Genomic DNA, 25,083 nt, shown 5'->3' on the forward strand with positions numbered 1-25,083 from the left:
ATAGGGATGATACAAAAGGAGGTGAGGCATATCCTTCTTTAAAGACACAACCTGGAAGATTGTGCTCATGTTTCCAAGAGCTAGTGCTTAAAAACATAGCTATTTTAGCTGCAAGGGAGTCTGGGAAATGCAGTGTGACTGACTTTATGCCCAGATGTAAGTCGGAAATCTATTAACAATGGCTTTTGCCTCACCTAGTTATTGGAAAATATGAAAATTTCTTCCTTAGACTAAGAGGTGCCCCTCTCTCTTCTCATCTCCCAGCCAAGGATTGTGAAACTCTGAGTTGGTGGGCAGGATTTTGTAAGAATTTTCACTGGGTCTCTAAGGGGTTCATGATACCTTCTCTAAATATTAGAAGCAGTGGCCTGAAATTTGTTGAGCAATTTCAGACAAAGTTACACAACCTCTCCATTAAAAATTGTTTTTGAGAATTCTTTGCTCTTTTACAGAGCTGTGCTAAGGCTTTGACTGGATGAAAACAACTGAATTAAAATTAGAGCAAAACAAATCAATGATCCTTAAATCTTTAGCACAAACTTCCTGAAGTCTGAAATGGTGTAGTCAGTGGCAGGAATATAGCAGTCGTTGCCTCAAAAGCTTAGTGTCTGTGGCAAGGCAGGCACCTTGGCCAAAAGTTGTAGGTCATTCTAGGTGATGAGATTAAAACTTTTTTGGGGGGTGACTGTAGGCATGATGTAGAAACCAAGGGTGTCAGGAAGAGTCCTGGGGCTCTGTACTGTAACTTAAGCTGTATGGAATGGTAGATCGATCCTCTGTTAACTGGAAATGACCATCTGTGCACTCTAAAGTGACAGTTTGGGGAGTGGTTAAAAGCATAGATTTCAGAGGAGGCAGGTGGGGTATGTTTAAATATAGGTTGTATATTAATCATATGTTTTTGAGCAAATTACATAACTTCTTTGGCCTTCATTTTTCCATCTATTACAGAGAAAAAATAGTACTCACGTGTAGGGTTGTTATAGGATGAAATGAATCAGCATAGGCACAGCACTTAATTAGTGCCCAGTTCTTAATTAGGGTAATGTTTCATGGAGGCCACTATCTGTTGACTACTGGATAAGCAGCGATGAGGTTGAATTAACTATGTGAGGAAGCAGACTTTAACAAAGCAATCATCAGATGGATGGCAATCCTGATGAGAGGTCTGGGTGACAAGCTGACGGGTGACAATCATTCCCCCAGATGTCAGGGAAGGTACTTCATGGTGGAGAACAACGTCTGTAAAGTCCTAAAGCAGCAAGGAGGATGGCTCACTGAGTAAAGTAAAGGGGCTGGGGAGGGAGCCCCAAGGGAGAATGAGGAAGAGCCTCATGATGAAGCTGGAGATGGGACAGTGCTGGTCTGGTGGGGCTTTGAGAACATTTACCCTGAGAGCAATAGGAGGCCCCTAAATAGATCTGAGGTGACACATTCATCACGTACATTAATGTACCTCTGTAGACTGGAATGGCATGAACAGAGGAAGCCAAGAGCCTTTTCCAGGTTGGAGAGGACAGAACCTGGCTGGGGTTAGGGCAGTGGCATGGAGAGGAAGAGAGAAAAACCAGTGGTAACCAAATACAGGGTACTGGAGAGAGGATGGTAGAAATGATGGAGACAACTTCCCATTCAGTGGAGCTCTGTGGATGACAGATGTTTGGTACCTTCGAGACTGAAGCTGAAGATTTGGGCTGCAGATGCATTGTGAGAGCTATCTGGGCATAGGCAGTGTTTGGGTGTGGATGAAGTGGCTTAGGGAAAAAAGCAGGAAAGAAAAGAGAAGATCTCAGGAGTGAGTTTCGTGAACTCCAACATTTAAAGGCAAAGAGAGGAGGTGGACCTGGTCAAAGAGATCCTAGGGGAGGACTGTTGGGCAGAAAGAGAGACAGTGACAAGGAGGGTGTCCTGTCCAGTAGGCCAAACGAGCGACCTCTTAATTCTGCCTGGTGCAAGATGCCAGGTGCGAGAAAGCATGGGGGAGAGTTGAAAGTTTGATGCAGGTGTGAGAAAGCCCTGTCATGACCAAGGCAGGACATATGAAAATGTTCTACAAGTAGCAAATGAAAGACAGGAATATTTCCACATACCTTGGGTCATGAGAATGTGATTACAGGGCAGGAAGACAATATGGAATTCATCCCTTATTGTGTTATTCTAGACAGAAATGCTCTGTTCTTTACACTCTAACTCCAACACTGTATGGATGTTGAAGGAAGTTCAAGTAAAGAAGATTAGAGGAAAAGACCAGGAGAAGGCAGGAACTGATGTTTTTAACATATTTAAGATATGGGGTTGGCTTCCATTCCATGTCTCAGGAAAAATACTGTTCCCCCTCTTGCAGAGGTCTTCCCAAGATTTCCAACCAAATGCAAATCTCCTCTTAGAATGTCCACTTTGTATTGTGTATGGGTCAAGTCGTGGCAAAAGAAGTAACTGAGTATACACATGACCACGTCCCTTCCCACGCCTTCTTGTCTCTGGAGTCTCTTTCTAGTGTCCTCGTATGGTTAAACCTTATAGGAAGTCAGAAGACAAAGCAACTATGTGATTTGGATAGCAAGTTTTAGCATGGCAGAACACAGTATAAAAAGAGCAGAGAAGCAGAAGTGCAATTACCTGCCTGGTGTGCAAAGATGGAGTTAGAACCACCAGTTAGCTGAGGTTCTAAGTGCTTCCCAAGGATCAGGAATAGAGTTCCAGGAGATGAGCTTAAGCCCAACAGAATTGCCTTACCCAGGATCTGGAGGTCCTCTGATATTTGTGGGATGAGTCCTAGGGAAAATGGTTTAACTAAGTCAAAGATACACTTGGAAGGCTGTTGAGATAAACCTATGTGGCAGTAAAAGAGCATTCTCTTGTGCTTTAGAAGTCTTTTTCAGATGTATCTGCTTCCTTCACAGCACAAGCTAGTCTCATAAGTGAGTCTTCAGATATGATCGCCTGACTGGGGTATTGTGTCCATCCTTGAATTCATTGCTGGACTGGAGGAAATGAGGTGCTCTGACTGGTTTAACCTGAGCCTCCTCTTCTATCTCTAGAATTCTGTGCATGAAGCTGAGTAAGGGATATGTCTTAGTCACTTTTTACTCGTCGCTGACACAAAATACCTGAAGCCCAAGTTGGGAAAGGAAAGGTTTATTTCTTACAGTTTTTGGAGGTTTCAGTCCACACTCAGTTGGCTCCCAGGCAGGCGGGCATGGCTGGGTCGCCTTTCATGGGCTGCAAATAGCAAGCCTGAACCGGAACGGGCAAAGAGCAACACACACCTTTTTCCTGCCATTACATCACATCCCGGCTCCACCCCTTTGTGGGTGGAGCACTGACACCATCAATCCAAGCACTAGACAATGAAGGACTAACAAATGCACAATTCAAACTCATGAGGCCTGGGGGACAAAGACATAAACCATGACAGGATACAAGGAGTCTGTTTCATCTGAAACCCAAGGACTCAGAATACGGGAGGAGTTCCCTATTGTAGCACCTAAATAAATAAAGATATAACTGAAATTAAAGAAAAGAAAGTCTGTAAGGTCTCTAATAATCCTTCATCTCTTAAGCCATCCGTGGGGAATTGCATTTGAAATTGTATTTTGCAGTTGGATATAGCAGTCTACAAATGTCAGTTAGGTCACACTTTGTTCGGATTGTCTACATTCTTACCCCTTCGGTCGTTACTAAGATAAAAGTGTTAGAATATCCACCTACGAGTTGGATTTGTTCTGTAGGTTTGGCTTCACAAATGTTGAAGTTGTGTCATGAGGTTAATATATTTTAGAAATTGTTATGTCTGCTAATTATTTGTGCTTTTAAAAATACTATGAAAAGGTCCTCATTTTATTTTGTTTAGGGAGTTCTGTCTTACAGTCTACCATGGCTCACATGAACACAGTCATACCAGGTTTGTGATGTGCAGTATTTGCAATATATATATATATATATATATATATATATATATATATTTCTTATTCATATATTTCCCACCTATTTGTCTTTTTTTAATTTTAAAGAGGAAAAAACCCAAAATAAAACAGAATAAAGCTAATCAAAACAAAACAACGAGGCTACCATAACATATCTTGTTATCTTCAAAATAACTGCGCATGCCATCAAACATAATAAAATCAAACAAAATAAAACAGCATAAGACTAAACAAAGCAAAACAGTGAAAATGATGCAGTTCTTCACAAACAAGACAATAGGACATTAATGATGGCACCATAATGTCTCTTTTTATCTTCAAAATAGCTGTCCAGACCACCAGTCATAGACACGTAAATTTTTTTCACTTCTGTTATCTTTTCACAAAGTTCGAGTGTTTGACTTCCAGCTTCATCCATCTTGTTGAGTTCCAGGCCGTCCTGGGCAGCTGGGGACATGGGCTGCACCCCGCCTCTGTGTCTTGCCATTCGCCACCTTCTCTTTTTCCTTCTATTTTGTCTTTGATGTTGATGCCCGCCAACGTCCCATGACGTGTGGCTCTACCGCTAGCCCTGAGGCCTCTCTCAAGGAGGAAAGGAGCTGTGGTTCCCTCAGGCATGTCCTCCAGAGGCAGTTGGTTCCTTACAGCTACCCCAGGAACCTACCTTCTGGTGTTTGCGGTTCTGTGATGGTGTCCGTGTTACATCCCAGAGGTGTGCCAGGTATGGAGCTGACCTTGGCCTCTGGATGTGGGGCTGGGGGCTCATCTGTGGGTGAAGTTCTCCAGAGCCCAACTGCTGTCTCCTCACCGCTGCTTTAGATGTTTCCACATTACTGACCTCGCTGATTACTTTGCCCTGGAGAGGTGCTTGTGTGTCTGTCCTAGGTCTTGGGGTTCCCATCAATCTTACGCTCTTCCAGCCAGCCCCACCACCAGGGGAGGTGATGGAGGAGGCCTGGAGTGTGAACTCACTGTCTGCTAGCCAGCTTGTCCTCTGGGGTGTCCCTGTTTGGATCATCATATTTAAATTATCTCTTACAGATGATATATAGTTGGGCTTTGCTTTTTATCTAATATCTTCCAACAACTTCAAAGACTGATGTAGTTATTAATGTGGTTGAATCTAAGTTTGCCATCTTGCTATTAGTGTTTTTGATCCATTCCTTCATTGTTTTGTTTCTCCATTCCTCTTGTGCTGCCTTCTTTTGGGTTAATCAAGTATGTTTGTTTTTTGAATATTTTTAGTATTCTATTTCACTTCCTCTATTACTTCTTAATCCTACACATTTTCATTATTTTTATTCTTTCCTTCAAACAGATAATGCTGTTTACCTGTCTCCTCCATCCTTTGTGATATACTTTTTTTCCTACATGGTTACAGATCTACCTTAATTTACAACATTATTGTTCCATATATTGCTATTAGTTTTGCTTTAAACAGTTGGTTTTCTTTTAAGTGAAATACAACAGTAAAAAACATCATAGTAGGGCTGGGGGCTTAGCTCAGTGGTGCCTGCTTGGCAAACCCAAGGTTGTGAGTTCGATCCCCAGCACCACAAAACAAAAACAAAACAAAATCATCATGGTTTAAAAATATTTATCTACTTACTTACTACTCTTTTTTTTTTTTTTTGGTACCAGGAATCAAACTTCTAGCCTCAAACTTGCCAAGCAGGGCTGTGCCACTGAGCTATAGCCCCAGCCCTTTCTCCTTTCTTTACCATTTTTGATGCCCTTTCCCCTCATTTTCTTCCTTTCTTTCTTCCTGCCTGAAGATCATAGTTCTCATCTGATATCATTTTCCTTTAGTCTGAAGAATGTCATTTGGCATTTCTTATAGCCCAGGTCCACTGGTGACAAATTATTTCAGATTTAATTTATTGAGTAATGTTTTGTGTTCCACTCTAATTGAAGACTGACTTTGGTGATGATAGAATTTTTGGTTGACATTTTATTTTTCTTTTCAACACTTTAACTATGTCACTCCGTGTGTTTTAGCATCTACTATTTACAATGGAAAGCCACGTTGATTTCCCATAAGTAATGTGGCGTGTCTCTGCTTTCAGGACTTTTGCCTTATCTTTGATTTTCAGTAGTTAGACATGCATAGGTGCATTCTTTCTTTAGTCTACTTTGAGTTTGCTGAAATTCTTGGGTCTGCAAGTGACTTTTCTTTGTCAAATTTTCTTGTATGTCAGGTATTGTGTGTTATGTGCTGGGCTTGAGAATAATGCATTGTAGAGATTCTGATGTTCTAAATCTTCCCCTGAAAAATATTGCTTTTTGTCTAACACAGTTCAATTACAGGAGAAGAGAACAAAGCCTCCCCAGAATGTCCTGCATGCCTCCACCTCTCTAACACTGATCAGAATTGCAAACATGGCCTTGACCACATGGGTTACTGCTGGGGAAGTACTGCCAGTGTTCCTTTGAGATGGGAACAGGGTAACCTAGTTTTGTGTCAGTTTGACTATAGTCAACAATAAAACACTTTAGGTAATATTCTGAAAGGTTTTTTTGTAGGTTTGATCAAAGTCCATGATCTCTTGACTTTAAATAAGGGATGTTATACTAGATGGATCTGATTCAATCAGTTGAAAGGTTTAAAGAGCAGGGTTGAAGACCAGGGGTGCAGCATGTGATACACTCTAGGTTCCACCCCATACTGAAAAACAAAGCAGGAGTAAGCAGAACTAAAGATTCTCCAAGGAATAAAGTATTTTGATTGGTATATGGGAAAAGGGTTGCTCTAGCAACTAATAGGTACAAGTGAGGGATGCTATCGACATTCTACAGTTCACAAGGCAACTCCCACATTGAAAATTATCTGGTCAAAATACCCATTGTACTGGAGTTGAGAAACACAACTGTGTTTTTTAAAAAAAGTATATATATATGTTTTGATGAAAATAACTGTTTTCCGACCTAGAACAATAGACAGCATAAGACTGAGAGAAGAGAAACTCATGAGGTGAGCTCAATAATTTTTTTTTTTTTTTTTTTTTTTTTTTTGTACCAGGGATCGAACTCATGACCTTGCGCTTGCCAGGCAGGTACTTAGGCCAATGAGCTAAATCTCTGGCCCTGAGCTCAATAGTTTCCCTGGCTCTGCTGAAAACAACTTCTGAACCACAGTGCAGGGAGCTGAAATCATTCCATGGAATTGAGAAGGCAAGATGTTGAGTGGAGCTAATATGACTGAAATATACATGACAGAGCGCCCTATGCAGGAAAGGAGCTATGCAGAAGGGGAAAATCAGGCCTTCAATAGAGTGACTCCTGTGTATCCCTGTCTAAGGGGTGGAGCTGTGCATATGTAGCACTGGGGAAAGGACATCAGGAAACAAACAATATAAGGGGACACTGGAGCTCTAACCTAGCCAAAATGTGGGCCTCATTAGTGCCTTATCAGCCCCCTGAGGATTCAACTGAAATGCCTGAGTTTAAGGGTTGCATTCTAGTGTAGACAAAAACTTATTCCAAATTCCCACAATGAAACTTAAAACCAAATCCTAACAAAATTTTCAGTATTGACAAATCTTGGAAGTTGAATCTATTTAGAAGGTTTTGAGTTAGAAGGTTTTGAGAAACATCTTGGGCTGTCTTCTCATGTGGCCTAACAAAATATATAGCAGTTGAACACAAGATCAAAGATAGGATCAGCTCACTATGGCCCACAGAGCAAAAATGGACCATCATTGGTTTCTACATATGAAGTTTTGATGAGACATAGAAATACCCACTCAATTACATGGCTACTTTGGTAAAGATTGCTTTAAGATATTTTTAAAAAGGAGTTTTGAGGAAGACCTGTTCAGCTTCAATTGGTTGAAACCATTGATCCCCAGTACTGGACCCACAAAGGGTGTCCCATGAGTAACCTTTTATTGTTAGAGGGCCTACATTATTGCTGCATTTTCGGACTGTATATCTTTTTTTTTTTTTTTTTGGTACTGGGGATTGAACTCACATCTCACGCTTCTAGGCAGGCGCTTCCATCACTGAGCAAAATCCCCAGCCCCTGACTGTATATCTTAATAAAAGCCATGAAGTTTGTCTACACAGATTACTAATTAATTCATGTCTCATTACCACCAATCACATTTCTCCATAACTCAGAACTATGCTACTTTTATTAGCGTAAATACCTCAGAACTTTATCCTCAATGAGGGCACCCTGGAGTCTAGGTCCTCTTTTTCTATTATGTTTGGCTTCTTCCTGAGTTACAGTTAACATATTTCTCTTCTCCAACATCTTTCTCTTCTACAAAACTGTCTTGTTATGCACCAGCTGGTTTTTCAGGAGGTGGGCAAAGGCAGGCCTGGTTTGGTAACATTGTTAAGGACACAGAATGGAAAGATTGAAAGAGTACAGCCCAGTGACAGTCTCTGAATTCACTACCCTGGAGCTTCCTTTCTTTGAAGACATTCTTAGTGGGTAACACATTTTCCTTACTGTTTTACCTATTTGATATTAGGTTCTTTCCACACTGCAGAAAAGATGTCCTTGGTAGTGCAGGTTTGTTTTGTTTTAAATTAGCTTCGCAACCTCAGTGAAAGGGAAGTTCTCTTTTCCTCTAAAGCTCCAGCATGGTCCTAGGGAAGGCTTCCACTGGCCCAGCTTGGCTCACATGTCCATCATTGAGCCAACAGAACAGCTGGAAGCATAGGACGGTGTTGAGGCAGGACTGGTTCCCACAGACACCTCTAGAGGTGGGAGTTGGTTTAGCTTTCTGTTGTGGTTTAGATCAAGAAGCCCTGTCTAAAAAAAAAAAAAAAAAAAAAAAAGATGACCTGTCTGCTCAACCCTCTGCAAAGTTGTTATCATGTTCTCTCGGGCAAATGTTGTTGGCATGGACCTTGAAACCACCATGGATCCAAGTCTGAAATATGGCAGCTTTGAAAGATACTACGAGGTGACTAAAATCAATTTAAAAATCCAGAAAATTACCAAGTCTATGAAAATGGTAGCAGCAACAAAATATGCCTAAATTGAGAGGGAGCTAAAACCTGCTCATATATATGGAATAGGATCTTTTGCTCTGTATGAAAAATTTGATATTAAGATACTGAAGACCAGAAGAAACACCTTCTCATTGGTGTGTCCTCAGATCGAGGACTTTGTGGTGCTATTCCTTCCTCAGTCGCTGAACAGATGAAAAGCCAGATGGTCACACTCATAGCAGTTGGAGAAGAGGTCACGCTCATTGGAACTGGTGATAAATTCAGGAGCATACTTTTCAGGATTCATTCTGACCAGTTTCTGGTGACATTCAAGGATGTAGGAAGAAAGCCCCCTACTTTTGGAGACACATCCATCATTGCTCTTGAATTACTAACTTCTGGGTATGAGTTTGAGGAAGATTCTATCATCTTAAATCGATTCAGGTCTGTTAATCTCCCATGAGACAGAAGAAAAGCTCATCTCTTAATACCATCGCAGGTGCTGAGAGCATAAGCATCTATGATGCTATGATTTTAAGCTGATGTGCTGAAAAATTACCAAGAGTACAGTCTGGCCAGCATCATCTACTACCCCTGAGGGAATCTACCACCAGTTAGCAGAGCACCGGGATGACAGTGATGGACAGCACCTGCATGAATGCCTCTGAGATGACTGATAAATTTGACTTCAACGTTCAATCGCACTCGCCAAGCCGTCATCACCAAAGGGTTGACTGAGATCATCTCTGGTGCAGCAGCTCTGGATTAATGACAAGTGTCATCCTCAGACAAGAGTTAAAGAAGGAAAGTTCAGCAAGCTGACTTTGTTTTTAGCTTTCTCTCTTTGTCAGAAGAACCATGGTCTGCTGTTTGAATTACTAAAGACAGCATGATGTTTATAAATTATCCTACAATAAACAACTTACAATAAGAAAGAGAAAAGAATGTCACCCGAGCCAGACATGGTGGCGCATGCCTGTAATTCCAGTACTTGGGAGGCTGAAGCAGGAGGATCATTGTGAGTTTGAGACCAGCCTGAACTACAAAGTGAACTTAAGGCCAGCTTGAATTGCATAGTGAGATTTTGTCTCAAAAAAAACAAAACAAAAAATTGAATGTCACCCAAAACTCATGTATTCGGAGATGGGACTTTTGAAAATTGATTGAATCATGGGAGCACAAATCCATGGATGAGTTCAGGGCTAAATGTGCTACTTTAGTGGTGCCTGAAACACAGAGATGGATCACTGGAGACATGACCTGCAAGAGTTTGTCAGGCTCCCTCGCTGGCTCTTCCCTTCTCTCTCTGCCTACTGACCACCCTGATGTGAGCAGCTTTCCCCCATGGCAGACCACTTCCTCATACCATTTCTGCCTTGCAGCTGGTTAACTATAGACTGAAACCTCTAAACACTGTGAGCCCATATAAACCTCTCCTCTTAAACTGTGTCAGGTATTATGCATCAGTATTGAGGAAAGAGGCTGAGACAGAAACTGAGCACCTCCCTCCCCTCCCCTCTCTTTCCTCCTTTCCCTCCCCATCCCTCCCCTTCTTCCTCTCCCTCCTTCCCCCTCTTTCCCCCTCTCCCTCCTTGTTAAGGCAATGTTGGTACCAGAACAGGAGTTATTGCTGTAGCTACCTGATCATGAGGTTGAGAAGCCCACCAAACTGGTTTGCAAGAGGAGTTTGGAAAGATTTGGAGGAGCAGCTTGAGAAGCCCTAGAATGCTGTGAGTCAGGCTTGGTGGGAGATTATTGTCAGAGCTCAGCAGATCAGAATACTGATAAAAATGTAAAAACCAAGCTCAGTAGGTTTTAGTTGGGAACAAGAGCCCCACTGGCAGTTGGACTCAAGACCATGCAAATTGGCCCAAGATTTATCTCAGAGGCAAAAGCACCTACCTCGCAGGTGAGGTCGTGAGTTCAATCCCCAGTACAAAACAAAAACAAAACAAAACAAAACAAAAACAAAAAAAACAAAAAAAGGTGTGTTTTATGCTTTGGCAGAATATTTGTTTTTATTTCGCTCATGTCCTGAATTTTTGTGAGAGATTGAGATTAAGAGTGACAGACAAAAAAAAAAAAAAAAATGACAGACTAAATTAATCTGGTAGAGGAAGTTTGAAGAGAGCCAATGTTAGGCTGTGGCATAGGAACTGTTTTTAGTGAAATTTACACTGAGAAAGGAACTAAAAACCTATTTGAAAAGTTTTCAGTTCTGCCAGAAATGGAGTTTCTGAAAATTGGGCAGAAGAGAGATTAGTTACTAAAAAGATTGGCAACAAAATGAAGCCAAATACTTTGTATAAAGAAATAAGAAAGATACCTTGAGAGCATTTCATAATCCAGCAAAACACCACCCTTCACAGAGGAAGAGAGCCACAGGGTGCTCTACTTTTTCTTGGCTGAAAAGAAAAATATTTCCCAGGGTACAGTTCTCCAGGCACTCTCCAACCATGATACAAGGGAACCTGGTTTACTTTCTGAGCTAGCAGCAGACCATGGTATCACCTATGTAGTGATGGTTTTACAGGCATACAGAATGTAAGAGTTGTAGGATAAGGGGGGCCTCCACCCAGATTTCAGAAGACATATGAGGCCAGGTAGTGTGCTCCTGCGAGAGGAGTACACTAAGATGTGAGACCAGGAAGTTGGAGGAGCATGTTTCTTGAGGAAAACCAGTGAGCAAAGCCACCCTAAGAGAGATTCCATACAGTCACCATTGGCGATATGGTAGGGGCAAAGCTGCCCAAACACTCTGAGTTCATATCTTGCTATAACTTACCTAGGTGCTAGACATGGAACCATGGAATTTAGTGTTAGTCCTGCTAGCTTTTGTATTGCTTTGGTCCTACTAGTTTCTATTTCCTTTTCTTTATTTTAAAATGGAAATTTTCCCTGTGCCATTGTATGCTATTGGTGTTTAACTTGGTTTTTTTTGGAAGGGGCTCACAGTTAAAGAGTTTGCCTGGAGTCTCAGAGGACACTTTGGACTTGGACTTTTTAAATTCTTTTCTTTTTTTCTTTTAATAACTGATTTCAATAGCCTGAATAGAAGTTTTCAGATTTTTCTTTCAAATTACATGATTGAATTAAAAGTTATGACTGGAATATTAATAAGACATCTCAAAATTTAAAAATTATGCAAATAAAAAGCAATTTTAGTAAGTCACTTTTTCTTGAAATCACTTCCACATCTGTATAAAGTGTACTTCTATTCCAAAGTATTATTAATATCAATATGAAGCCTTAGAAAGGATCTGGATAAACTGAGCAAAATCTGTTCCTAGTAAAGAACATCGTCATGCAAAATTTGAAGTTCAACATTTTTAACCCACCTTACACAAATGTTTAAGGAAGTAATGAACTCTTCTTCACATGACAATTAGTAAGCAAAACGAACAATTCCGGCAGGAAAGCTGTTTGTGGGCCTCATGACTCCCTCCAAAAGGGCGCAGTTTCATACAGGACAGGATTTTGTGTTGATGTTAAAACCGAGCTAATGTGAGTAAAACAAAAACAGTAGAGACTAAATATTTTACAAAAATAGAAGCCAGACTGGTATTTTTATCAAGTGTATGCTTGACTGAAAATTTTTGCTTCTGAAGTAAATATTAGGTAACAACAGTTATTAGCAGTTAAAACAACTTAACAAATGAGAAGTCATCAAAAATGGGCTTCTGGTCTGAAAGAGCCATGTTTATACAGATTGCACTGCATGGCTTGTCAGAGAGATTTCCAAACTTTAATTCATACTATTCTTTTATAAATGAAGAGAATTTCATTTGTATTCCACAGTGCAGTGACTGAAAAGGAAGAAAACAACACAAAGAAATAAATTCATGCCTGAATTTATGGGAGTTTATCTAACGGTGTTGTATTGTATAGCAATTCAGAAACATTCAAAATAATTAAATAGTTTAATTTATTTGATAGACATGCAAGCATTTCAAAAGCATAATGAAATCCAATTATGTAATGCATAATGTAAACAAAAGTGGAATCTAACATTATGCAGGCATTTGATAAATAAAAGCTCATTGTAGGACCATTACACACAAACATGGGGAAGGTAAAGGCAGGCTAGTTCTGAGGAACCTTTTTGAAACTGAGACTATAAAGTATAATACATCGCTTTTTATCTTTTTGAGATAGGTTCTTGTTATGCCATTCAGGCTGGGTTTGAGCTCACTTTGTAGTCCAGGCTGGTCTCAAACTTACAACAATCCTCCTGCCTCAGCCTGCTGAGTACTGGGATTACAGGCCATGTGCCATCATACCTGGCTAAAACATAATACACTTTTTAGGTAGGAACCAAGTTATCCTAAAAATTATTCATAATAGTGATTTTAATTCCTGTACACAAACAACAGATTGATAAGGAAGTTAGGGGACTGCAGCCTTCACAGTAGCATAAAAAATGAAATATTTAGGAATCAATCTAACAAAGGAAGTAAAATATCTATATATTGAAAATTACAGTACTCTGGAAAAAGAGATAAAAGAGAAAATCAGAAAGTGGAAAGATATCCCTTGTTCATGGATAGGAAGAACCAACATAGTGAAAATGGCCATACTCCCAAAATTTTTATACAGATTTAATGCAATCCTAATCAAAATGTCATTGGTGACTCCCGTTGGCCATGGAGAATGCATGCTATCCTCGGACCTTGGCCTGTGCAACAACACACTTCCTGCGTGACTCCAGCCAGCACTGAGGAATGCCATGCTGCCCTGGGACCTTGGCCAGTGCCCAGCAGATGCCCAGACCCTGAATATCTTCTGACTCCTCAGGGATACTCGCTACTCCTGGACCTAATACTGCTGTTGATCTTCAGTTCCCACCTTTTCTCCCAGAACCTTGGACTACAGAAGATTAATTTTGCTAGCTTGAAGGGAGATTCAGTAACTGCCTCACCCAAACAGAAGATCTCAACAAGCTCCAGTCAGTGTGGTGAGTATGCCCCTAAAATAGAGGTGTACAGTGGCTAAATAGGGCCAGTAGTAAAGCTCCCTCCAACTAACTGTAAAATGTTAGTGAGTCTGACAAGAGTGTGGGTGACTCCTTCATACACACAGAAAACATCAAGCAAGGTGAGGAGTGTGCCAATAAGCATGCCCCCAACTTGGAGAAAATCAAAAGGCCTTATGAAACACACAGGCACACAATAGGGACATAGTAGGTCCTCAGCCAACACAAACACTATAGACAGGGAGTTTGGTGACCTGAAATAACCTGAAGATAAAGTAATAGCAGGAATTAAAAGTTGACCTACATCAATACTGCTAGGCTTGTCAGCCCAAGAATAATTTAGGACTCACCCAATAGGCCGTGCAGTGGGAAGTCAGGTGACTGGCCCATCTATTCATTGTGGGACCCAGCAATTGGACAAATACCAACCTTACGTTAGGATCTCAAGATACACACTACCAACAGTTGACAGTACTGGGATTTAAGGACCAAATATTAACTCAAAAGGGGAAAATGGTTTAAAAAAATGCAATCTCAAACATCTAGTCCACCAGGAGCAAGTACAGGAGACACTGAAATAGAGGACTTCAAAAGTAACACATCGGAAATCTCTGAAATGATAGTGAGTGAAATAAAAAAAACAACTCCATGAGGCTATAGAAGAAATCAAATTAGAAGTACTCTCCCATGTAAAGACAGAAATAACAACCTTAGTAAAGGAGTTGCTGAGCACAGCTAAAGCAGAAATAGAGAAAAAAGGACAGGAGCATGGGAAATTGATTGAAACCTTGAATGAACAATATAGAAATCAAGCAGAATTCATGAAACAAACTCAAAGAGACATCCAAGAAACAAAATATTTTATTCAAAGCTGGCAAAATCATTTAAATGAAGCTGAGGATAGGATTTTGGATCTTGAGGAAAGGATTGCAATTAGTGATCATGAAAGGATAGAAATTTTAAAAATAACAAAGCAGCATAAAATGGCAATCCAGCAGCTTCAAGATGATGACAAGAGTAACAATATAAGATTAATAGGCATCAATGAAGATGCAGGAGTCAATACAAATGACATAATTAAAAGATTCACAGAAGAGAGGTCCACGCCATGTTGGAACTTAGGACTCTGGGAAGTCAAGCAAGCACCTTTCCTCCTTGGTAAGCGGTAGTGGTCTGGCTGACTGCAGCCCTTCCAGGGGAAGAACCAGAAGTGTCTCCTGAGATCCACACCATGTTGGAACTTAGGACACTGCGAAGCCAAGCAAGCACCTCCCCTCCCTGGTAAGCAGTGGTGGTCTGGCCGACTGCAGCCCTTCCAGCAGCCGCTCCTTAGATCTGCGCCATGTTGGAACTGAGGATGCTGTGAAAACAAATGACCATCCTGCCCCCCTGCTAAGCAATAGTGATCCTACTGCTACATGTCCTAGAGTCAAATATCCCACTTCCCCTATCCTCCTTCTCCACCCCCCCCCCACCCATTAGCAAATGGGAACCAGAACTCTGAGCATCTCCTGGGAGGTTGGCCATAGCAAATAAGGGGGTTTTCCTTCTACCATTTCTTTGAAGGCAAATATTTTTATTACTGTTTTGCTCTTTTCTGATTAATGGTACTGCTCCATTCAATATTCTGTTTTGATAAGTTCTATAGTGTTCTATATTTCATCTCATTTTGATATATGTGATTGAAAGAACAACTATTATAAAGATAACAAAATATACTGTGATACCTAAAAAAAAAGATTCACAGAAGTAATAGCAGAAAATTTCCCAAACATGGGGAAAAAATCTAATTTCAGAAAAGTGAGGCATATAGAATGCCAAACAGTCACAACCAACATAAATCTACACCCAGACATAGTAATTAAGATCTCAGACATACAGCATAAAAACAGAATACTAACAGCTGTTAGAGAAAAGACACAACTCATGTATCAAGGAAAGCCCACTAGAATCACAGCAGACTTTTCAGCACAAACCCTCAAGTCAAGATGAGCTTGGCATGGGGTATTTCAAGAAAACAACTTTCAACTTAGACTGATGTACCCAGCAAAACTTTCATTCAGATTTAATGGAGAAACAAGATACTTCCATGACAAAGAACAACTGAGGAAATTCACATCCACCAAACCAACCCTAAAAAGACTATTGAAAGACATACTAGATAGAGATAAAAATGACCACAATCCCCAGAACAACAGAAAGAAACCACCAGGTAAGACAAGCAATTAAACAATGGGGTAAAGCAGAACACAAACAACTGGAACATAACATGGCAAAGCCAAGCCAGTACATATCAGTGATATCCATAAATGTAAATGACCTCAATTCACTTATCAAAAGAAATAGGTTGACAGAATGGATCAAGAAACATGATTCCACAATATGCTGTATACAAGAAACACATCTGACCCAAAAGGAAACTCATAGATTCAAAGTCAAAGGACAGAAAACAGTATTCCATGCAACAGGACCCCAGAAAAAAGCAGGGGTAACTTCTATTTGTAGTCCATATGAACTTCAAACCTAAAATGATTAAAAGAGATAAAGAAGGTCACTACATACTCATTAGAGGAAAAATTCAAGAGTAAGAACTAACAATTATAAATATATATGCACCAAATACAGAAGCACTCAATTATATAAGAGAGATAGTAATGGATATGAAAAACCAAATACACAAGAACACAATTGTAACAGGGGATCTTAACAGCCCATTGTCACAAAGAGATAGATCAACTATAGACAAAAAGTCAGCAAAAAAAAATATAATAGAACTGAACCATATCTGCAAGAAAATGGACTTACTAGATGTTTACAGAGTGTTCCACCCAGCCACATCAGAATACACATTCTTCTCAGCTGTGCATGGGACTTTCTCCAAAATAGACCATATGTTATCCCATAAAACATTCTTAAGTAACTGTAAAAGTACTGAAATTATCCCATGCATAATATCTGACCATAGTGCACTGAAACTGGAAATTAATGGCAAAAGAAATTACAAAATCTGCATAAATACATGGAAATTAAATAATAACCTTCTGAACCACCAGTGGGCTACAGATGAAATTAAAGAAGAAATAAAGCAATACCTACAATTCAATGAAAATGTAGAAACAATATACTGTAATCTGTGGGATGCAATGAAAGTGGTCTTAAGAGGGATATATATAGCAATAAATTGTCATATCAAGAAAACAGAATGAGCACAAATGAACAACCTAATGCTTCACCTCAAGCTTCTAGAAAAGAAGAGCAAGTTAAACCCAAAGCTCATAGAAGAGAAGAAATTGTAAAGATTAGAGCAGAAACCAATGCAATTGAAATTCAAAAAATAATACAAAGAATTAATGCATCAAAAGCTGGTTTTTTGAGAGAATAAGTAAAATTGACAAACCTCTAGCTAACTTGATAAAGAAAATGGAAGAAAAACCCAAATTCTTGCAATATGGACTGAAAAGGGGGAAATTACTACAGATCCCATGGAAATTCAAAAGATCATGAATATATACTTTGAAAATTTCTACTCACATAGAGTGGAAAACACAGAGGAAAGGGACAGATTTCTAGAAACATATGAACTACCAAAGCTCAATCAAGAAGATATAGCAATTTTGAATAACCCAATATCAGCTATTGAAATTGAAAACGTAATTAAAAACTTACTAACAAAGAAAAGCCTTGGTCCTGATGGATTCACACTTGAATTCTACAAGAAATTTAGAGAAGACTTGATGCCAATACTCCTTCAACTCTTCAATGAAATTGAAAAAGAAGCAATCTTCTCTAAATCATTCCTGGAGGCAAGTATTACTCTCATACCAAAACCAGGGAAAGACCCAGCCAAAAAGGAGAACTATAGCCAATCTCACTAATGAACACTGATGCAAAGATTCTCAATAAAATATTAGCAAATAGAATGAAGCAAATCTTCAAGAAGATTATACATCATGACCAAGTGGGATTCAGGGATGCAGGGATGGTTAACATACACAAATCAATAAATGTAATACACCACATCAACAGAGACAAAAACAAAACTACATGGTCATCTCAATAGATGCAGAAAAAGCTTTCAATAAAGTCCAACACATGTTCATGATAAAAATCCTTTAGAAACTCAGAATACATGGTGTCATGGTTTATGTCAGTGACCCCCAGGCCTCACGTGTTTACATTATGCATCTGTGACTGGTTCATTGTATAGTGCTTGGATTGATGGTGTTAGTGCTACACCCACATAGAAGTGGAGCCAGGATGTGATGTAATGGCAGGAAGAAGGCGTGTCTCTCTCTCTTGCCGGTTTCTGCCTTGTTGTTTGCAGCCGCCATAAAATGCGGCCCTACCATGCCACCCTGCCTTGGAGCCAACCGAGTATGGACTGAAACCTCCAGAAACTGTAAGAAATAAACCTTTCCTTTCCCAACTTTGGTCATCAGGTGTTTTGTCTCAGCAACAAGTAAAAAGTAACTAAGACACACAGTGTCTACCTCAATCTTATAAAGCCCATCTATGACAAACCAATAGCCAACATTATACTAAATGGACAAAACTGAAAGCTTTCAGTTTAAAATCAGGAACAGGACAAGGGTGTCCACTATCACCACTCCTTTTTTTATTAAAAATTCTTTTAAAAAGAAGGAGATTAAGATAAAAGACATAACAATATAACAACATAGGTCAGAGCAGAACAATTTAAGCAACATAATGTTTCACCACAAGATAACCTGACATAACAGAAGTTACCATAGTGTCTTGTTCCTTGAAATTTTTGAGTATAACTTCATATACTATAGCATCAAACATAACATGACAGTGTAAAACCATTCAAGAGAATTAAAGTATTACAGGGTATTTAGAACCAACTAACAGAAAATGAACAATGGTTTCTATATTATCTCCTTGTCTATAAAAAATTTTGTTTATACTATAACATAAAATCCAACAAGATACAACATGATAAATAGGTGGAGACAGAACAGAAGTTTGTTGGGACTTCAAAACAAGATGATATTAAATCAGCACTAGCTATCATATTGTCTTGTTTTCTTCAAAATAACTTTTCATACCATCACAGACAATAAAATCAAACAACCTAGAATAAAACCATTCCAATTAATGAATGAAAACATTATAAGGCTTCAAAGCAATATAATAGGGAATCATAATTACCACATACTTTTATGCGTTCTTACACTAGGGAAACTATTTGGGCTTTATACATGTGAGTTTGATTTATTTTGCTTATGAGTATGGTATCAAGCTGCACCCATTTATTTATAAATATCTCAATGTGATCATTCTTTATAGCTGAGTATTATGCCATTGTATAAAAATACCACAAGTTTTTTTATCCATTCCTCAGTTGATGGACACTTAGGTTGTTTCCAATATCTGGCTATTAAACAGAACAGAAAGATAAAGATTCAACAGCAGAAAGATAACACGTCAATAATAAACCAACATACAACAGCATAACCAACACACAACATTATAACCATTAATGTAAGTGGTCTCAACACACCAATTAAAAGAAACAGACTGGTATAATGGATCAAGAAACAACATCCAACAATATGCTGTCTACAAGAAACCCATCTAACCCAAAAGGATACTCACAGACTGAAAGTCAAAGGATGGAAAACAATACTTCATGCAACAGGAACCCCCCAAAATGCAGAGGTAGCTATTCTGTTTGCAGACAATGTGAACTTCAAACCAATAATGATCAGAAGAGATAAAGAAGGCCATTACATACTGGTTAGGGGAAAACTTCAAGAGGAAGAGATAACAATCTTAAATATATAGGCACCAAATTCCAGAGCACCAAGTTATATAAAGCAAGTATTAACAGAAATGAAGAACCAAATTAGCAGTAACACAATTATAACAGGAGATCTTAACACATCATTGACACCAAGGGACAGATCAACCAGACAGAAAATCAGCAAAGAAGTTACAGAACTGAATCACACATGTGAACAAATGGACTTGATAGACATATACATAGTGTTCCATCCCACAACATCAGAATACACATTCTTCTCAGCAGTACATGGGACATTCTCTAAAACAGACCATATATTAGCCCACAGAGCATATTAAAATAAATGCAAAAGAGTTGAAATTATCCCATACATGTTATTGGATCATAGCGCCATGAAATTAGAAATTAATGATAAAAGATACAGCAAAAATCCCACAAACACATGGAAACTGAATAACACACTGTTGAGTAATCAGTGGGAAATTAAAGAAGAAATTAAACAATACTTATAAGCAAATGAAAATACAAATACAACTTACTGGAATCTGTGGGATGCAATGAAAGCTGTCCTCAGAGGGAAATTTATTGCAGAGTTCCCACATCAGAAAAACAGAACAAATACAAATAAATAACCTGATACTACACCTCAAACAGCTAGAAAAAGAAGAGCAAGTCAAACCCAAAGCCAAAAGAAGGGAGGAAATTATAAAAATCAGAGCAGAAATTAATGCAATAGAGACTAAGAAAACAATCCAAAGAATCAATGAATCAAAGAGTTGGTTCTTTGAAAGAATAAATAAAATTGATAAACCCCTAGCTAATCTTATTTAAAAAGGGAAGAAAAAGCTCAATTTCATGCAATAAGGAATGAAAAAGGCAAAATCACTACAGACTCTGTAGAAATACAGAAGACCATCAACACTTATTTTGAAAATCTCTACTCTTGTAGGTTTGATAACACAGAAGAAATAGACAGATTCCTAGAAACATATGAAGTACCAAAGCTAGGTCAAGAACTTGTAAAGCTGCTGAATAACCCAATTTCTATTAATGAACTTGAAAATGTAATTAAGTCTTACCTACAAAGAAGAGCCCAGGCCCAGACGGATTCACTGCAGAATTCTACAAGAAATACAAAGAAGACTTAAAGCCGACACCCCTCAAACTCTTCAATGAAATTAAAAGGGAAGCAATCCTTCCTAAGTCATTCCTGGAAGCAAATATTACTCTAGTACTAAAACTTGAGAAAAACCCCACTAAAAAAGAGAACTACAGACCAATCTCCCTAATGAACACAGATGCAAAAATCCTCAATAAAATATTGGCAAATAGGATGCAGCAAATCATCAAGAAGATTATACATCATGACCAAGTGGGATTCATCCCAGGCATGCAGGGATGGTTCAACATACGTAAATCAATAAGTGTAATCCACCATATCAATAAAGCCAAAAGTAAGAATCACATGATCATTTCTATAGATGCAGAAAAAGCTTTTGATAAGGTCCAACACTCATTTATGATAAGAACCTTACAGAAAATTGAAATAGATGGTCTTTACCTCAATATAATAAAGGCCATCTATGACAAACCCAACAGCCAGTATCATACTAAATGGCTAAAAACTGAAGGCCTTTACCTTAATATCAGGCACAAGACAAGGATGTCCCTTATCACTACTCCTGTTTAATATAGTACTGGAAATACAAGCCAGAGCAATTAGACAAGAGAGAGAAATAAAAAGGGTAAAGATAGGAAAAGAAGAAGTTAAATTATCATTATTTGTGGATGATATGATACTCTACATAGAAAACCCCCAAAACTCCATTGAAAGACTCCTAGATATAATAAATAAACTCAGCAATATGGCTGGATACAAAATCAATACTCAAAAATCAATAGCATTTCTATACACTAACAACAAAATCACAGAGAGAGAAATAAAAGAAGCCATACCCTTCACACTAGCAACCCAAAAAATAAAATATTTAGGAACTATTCTCATGAAAGAAGTGAAAGACCTATATAAGGAAAATTATAATACACTGAAAAAGAAACTGAAGAGGATCTCAGAAAATGGAAAAACATTCCTTGCTCATGGACAGGAAGAATAAATATTGTGAAAATGGCCATTCTCCCAAAACTGTTATACAGATTCAGTGCAATCCCAATAAAAATACCATCAACATACCTCATAAATCTAGAGAAATAACTCCTAAAATTCATCTGGAACCAGAAGAGACCTAGAATAGCAAAGGCAGTCCTAAGCAGCAAAGGCAAGTCAGGAGGCATCACAATCCCTGACTTGAAGTTATACTACAAAGCAACTGTAGTAAAATCAATATGGTACTGGAATAAAAACAGAGCTAAAGATCAATGGAATAGATTAGAAGATAGAACCACAGACTCAACTACCTTATCTTTGATAAAGGAGCCAAACATGTTCACTAGAAGAAGGACAGTCTCTTTAATAAAAGATTGACTCTCCATATGCCAAAAACTAAAACTAGACCCATGCCTATAACCAGGTACTAAATTAAAATCTAAATGGATGAAAGATCTGAATATTAAAACAGAAACATTAAATCTACTGGAAGACCAATTGGGTAAAAACCTTGAAGACATAGAGGTAGGTAGAGAATTCATGAACAGGAATCAAACCGCATAGGAAATACTCCCAAAACTGTTATACAGATTTAATAAATCCCAATCAAAATACCATTAACATACCCCACAGATCTAGAGAAAACACTCCTAAAATTCATTTGGAAACAGAAGAAACCTAGAATAGCAAAGGCCATTCTGAGCAACAAAGGCAAGGCAGGACACATCTCAATTCCTGATTTGAAACTATACTACAAAGCCACAGTGATAAAGTCAGCATGGTATTGGCAAAGAAATAGACCTGAGGATCAATGGAACAGATTAGAAGATACCAGCACAACTACAAAGACACTCAGCTACCTGATACTTGACAAAGGGACTAAACATGTTCATTGGAAGAAGGATAGCCTCTTTAATAAATGGTGTTGGATAAATTGGCTCCCCATATGCTGAAGACTGAAACTAGATTCATGCCTATCACCATGCACAAAACTAAAGTCTAAATGAATCAAAGACCTAAATATTAAAACAGAAACACTAAATCTACTGGAAATCAAGGTAGATAGATGTCTTGGAGACATAGGGGTAGGCAGAAAATTCATGAACAAAACGCAAACCACACGAGAAGTACTTCAAAGAATCAACAACTGGGATCTCATATTATTGAAAAATTTCTGTGTTTCAAAAGAAATCACCAACGGTGTGAAAAGAAATCACACACAATGGGAAAGAATTTTAGCCATCAACCTCTCAGACAAAGAACTTATATCCAGAACATACAAAGAACTGAAAAACATCAAGCCCCCTAAATTCGAAGACCCTCTCCAAAAATGGGCATCTGAGATGAACACACAGTTCTCAGATAAAGATATACAAATGGCAAATAAATACATGAAGAAATGTACACCATCACTGGTCATTCGAGAAATGCAAATTAAAACAGCATTGAGATTTTATCTCACTCCGCAAAGAATGGCTGCCATCAAGAAATCAACTGATAACAAATGTTGGAGAGGCTGCAGGGAAAAAGGAACACTGCTCCACTGTTGGTGGGAGTGTAGACTGGTGCAGCCACTATGGAAATCAGTATGGAGAAGACTATCAGAAGACTAGGATTGGAAGTTCCATTCAATCCAGCTATTCCCCCCCAGAAAAACTGGAAAGCTCATATCAAACACACTCTTTGACAAAGGGGCCAAATAGGTTTGCTGGAAGAAAGACAGTATCTTTAATAAGTGGTGCTGGGATCTTGGTCTTTCCAGCCAGCATCATTGTGCTAAATAAATTTGTTTTTTAAGCTATCCAGTCTGTGGTGTTTTATTATGGCAGTCCATGCAGACAATCTCATTTTATGGAAATGTGTTGAGATTCCCACAATTAATAGAAAGAAGACTCCTTATATTCCTCACAGTTCTTTATAAAGGAGTCACTAATAGGAGTCAAATTGTGGTGAAGACCTTGGGGTCCAGAGAGGCCAAGTGCTTGCCTGGCATAGCAGCTGGTCAGGGGCAGAGCTGGAATTTGCATGCATATTCTCTTTGCCCCAGCTGGCAGCTGGTGCAGAATCCATTCTGAAGTCTTTTCCTATGTACAAAGTCTGAGACAACCTTTTTGTAAGATGTTTGTTTCATACAGTTATTTTTGATAAAAGGATATGGAGAGTTCTTTTCTTCACTTGTAACTTGAAATCCATATCAAAGAGTATATAAAGCACAGATGTACAGTTGAAGAAGAATAAAGTGAACATCTACATACCCCATTGTGTTAAGAAACAGAATGTAGTCAGTACCTATGTGTCCTCCCCAATCACATTCCTGTCTTCTATGCTTTTTTTTTTCCCTACGCTGATCTGATTCCTATTTAATATATTATTTAGTTTGGAAAGCTGAATAGCAAGCAAAAATCTAGCAGAACACACTAAATACAAGGGTATCACTGAAGGAGATGGCCTGAGTCATGGTCTTATTTCCGCTTCATTGAAAGTTTGCTAGAGCCCCTTTGGGGGAGGTCAGTAGGTCAGGCCACCGTACACTCTTATAAGTACTGAATTCAAGCCTGGCATGGTGCCACACGCCTGTAATCCCAGCACTCAGGAGGCTGAGGCAGGAGGATAGCTGTAGTTCAAGGCCAGCCTGAGCTACAAAATGAGTTGAAGGTCAGCCTGAACTGCATAGTGAAACTTTATCTCGAGAGACTTCCGGGAGAACATGGAGGACAGATAACAGCAACTACCGGAGGCTCTCTGAAAGGCTCGGCTCAGAAGTCAGGAACGATGCGGACTAAGGAGACATAAGCCGGTAGAGATATGCTCTGCTGACTCAGGAACGAACTGGGCTGAGAGAAACCAACTTGGAATGCAGTCCTGGCGCTAAAATAGGAACAGAAAAGACTCGGTGTGGAGGCTGGACCCCGCGCCATTGGAAACCGCGATTTGGGTTTCCCGCCGCTCGGCGGCTGGCTGCCTCCACAGCGGCTCGGCAAGGAGAGAGACGCGCGGAAGCTCTGGGAATGGGAGTCTGCGAACGGAGTCGAAAACAGGACGGACAAGGAGACGTACACTGACTGGTGGCGAGGTGAGTGAGAGAAACTGACACTCCACCACAGTTTGACTCCAGCGGAGGACTTTCTGGGCTCGGGCAGTCCTGTAAGAGCAGGGCGCGGTGGCGACTCCAGCCACACATCCCCCTCTTGGACGGGATTGGTGAAAAGTGCCTGGCCTGTGTGACGCTGTGGGTGGATTTGGTAGGCTGGCCTAACCCAGATCCCAGAGCCTGACGGTGGCCCGGAGGGGCGACTGACTCCCGCGTAGGCTGCCTAGTCCGTAACTCCCTGGTGCGCAGCGGTGGGCAGGAACACCTAGCCAGCGCAAT

The 25,083-nt window shown here is 39.4% G+C and overlaps 1 pseudogene; it reads left to right on the plus strand.

The window, feature by feature from the left end:
* The first annotated feature begins 8,752 nt into the window (after positions 1 to 8,752).
* LOC100733993 (ATP synthase subunit gamma, mitochondrial-like) lies at positions 8,753 to 9,639 on the plus strand (annotated as a pseudogene).
* Positions 9,640 to 25,083: the final 15,444 nt, after the last annotated feature.

The sequence above is a fragment of the Cavia porcellus genome, unplaced genomic scaffold (genome assembly GCF_034190915.1).
Source record: "Cavia porcellus strain 051 isolate PalLab524CR breed Dunkin Hartley unplaced genomic scaffold, mCavPor4.1 scaffold_28, whole genome shotgun sequence".
Lineage (NCBI taxonomy): Eukaryota > Metazoa > Chordata > Mammalia > Rodentia > Caviidae > Cavia > Cavia porcellus.